This window comes from Triticum urartu, chromosome 3, assembly GCF_003073215.2.
Source record: "Triticum urartu cultivar G1812 chromosome 3, Tu2.1, whole genome shotgun sequence".
NCBI lineage: Eukaryota > Viridiplantae > Streptophyta > Magnoliopsida > Poales > Poaceae > Triticum > Triticum urartu.
In genome coordinates this window covers 523,482,392-523,484,783 of record NC_053024.1, presented here as the reverse complement: position 1 = coordinate 523,484,783, position 2,392 = coordinate 523,482,392, and positions in this window count along the sequence as shown.

Here is a 2,392-nt window from a genome sequence, read left to right as displayed (position 1 = left end):
CACTACTGGGACTAATTCGGATAGGGCGTAACGGGCCTTGGGTTAGCGGGCTGTAAATGGGCTATATGCGAACATGTCGTTAACAGACTTTTCATGGGCCGACCCGCCACCTTTTGACCAAGTCAAACGGGCCGGCATTTTCACAGGAATGGGCCTCTGTTGGGCCGTGCCACGTGTCGACGTATCATAGGCGCCTTCTGTCCAATGAGTGGATGACATTTGTCCCAACGATGAGCCGACATGTGTTTCCTCCAGCCAATGATGATTTTACACGTGGAAAATCCCCATTGGTCAGGGCTGTTAACGGGTTATCGGATCCAAAACCCGACCCGATAGCTTAACGGTGCTCCGTTACGGTGGATGCCACGTGTCGGTCACCCTTGACGAAAGCACTTCTGTGACGCGCGATTTATCGTCATGAAAGTGCACACTTCCGTGCTGATAATTTTGGTAATGTCATGGAACACTTCTACGACAGCACATGTATGACTATCTTGATTCTGTCATAAAATCGTCATGGATGTAAATGCATGACAAAAAACGCGACCTACTGTGACAAACACGTATCATCACGGATGTGTATTTTTTGTAGTGTAAGCATCGCAACCCCAAACTTCAAGAATGACAACTTAGGTTTCTTGCCAAACCACAGTTCATACAGTGTCGTCTCAACGGATTTAGATGGTGCCCTATTTAAAGTGAATGCAGCTATCTCTAATGCATAACCCCAAAACGATAGTGGTAAATCGGTAAGAGACATCATAGATCACACCATATCTAATGAAGTACGGTTACGACGTTCGGACACACCACTACACTGTGGTGTTCTAGGTGGCGTGAGTTGTGAAACTATTCCACATTGTTTTAAATGAAGGCCAAACTCATAACTCAAATATTCGCCTCCGCGATCAGATCGTAGAACTTTTATTTTCTTGTTACGATGATTCTCCACTTCACTCTGAAATTCTTTCAACTTTTCAAATGTTTCAGACTTGTGTTTCATTAAGTAGATATACCCATACCTGCTCAAATCATCTGTGAAGATCAACGATACCCGCCGCGAGCCTCAACACTCATTGGACCGCATGCATCGGTATGCATTATTTTCAATAAGTCAGTGGTTCGCTCCATTGTTTCGGAGAACGGAGTTTTAGTCATCTTGCCCATGAGGCACGGTTCGCAAGTATGAAATGATTCATAATCAAGTGATTCCAAAAGCCCATATTCATGGAGTTTCTTCATGCGCTTTACACCAATATGACCTAAACGACAGTGCCACAAGTATGTTGCACTATCATTATCAACTTTGCATCTTTTGGCATCAATATTATGAATATGTGTACTACTACAATCGAGATTCAATAAACCATTTACATTGGGTGTATGACCATAGAAGGTTTTATTCATGTAAATAGAACAACAATTACTCTCTGACTTAAATGAATAACCGTATCGCAATAAACATGATCCAATCATATTCATGCTCAACGTAAACACCAAATAACATTTATTTAGGTTCAATTCTAATCCCAAAGGTAGATGGAGTGTGCGATGGTGATCATATCAACCTTGGAATTACTTCCAACACACACCGTCACCTCGTCCTTAACTAGTCTTTGTTTATTTTGCAACTCCTGTTTTGAGTTACTACTCTTAGCAACTAAACCAATATCAAGTACCGAGGGGTTGCTATAAACACTAGTAAATTACACATCAATAACATGTATATCAAATATACCTTTGTTCACTTTGCCATCCTTCTTATCCGTCAAGTATCTATGACAGTTCCACTTACAGTGACCATTTCCTTTGTAGTAGAAGCACTCAGTTTCAGGCTTGGGTCTAGCTTTGGGCTTCTTCATGGGAGTGGCAACTTGCTTGCCATTCTTCTTGAAGTTCCCTTTCTTTCCCTTTGCCCTTTTTCTTGAAACTAGTGGTCTTGTTAACCATCAACACTTGATGCTCTTTCTTGATTTCTACCTTCGCCGATTTCAGCATCGCGAAGAGCTCAGGAATTGTTTTCGTTATCCCTTGCATATTATAGTTCATCACGAAGTTCTAGTAGCTTGGTGATAGTGACTAGACAGCTCTGTCAATCACTATTTTATCTGGAAGATTAAGTCCCACTTGATTCAAGCGATTGTAGTACCCAGACATTCTGAGCACATGCTCACTAGCTGAGCTATCCTCCTCCATCTTGTAGGCAAAGTACTTGTCAGAGGTCTCATACCTCTTGAGATGGGCATGAGTCTGAAATACCAATTTCAACTCTTGGAACATCTCATATACTCCGTGGCATTCAAAACATTTTTGAAGTCCCGGGTCTAAGTGATACGTCTCCAACGTATCTACCTTTCCTAACGCTTTTCCTCTTGTTTTTGGACTCTAATTT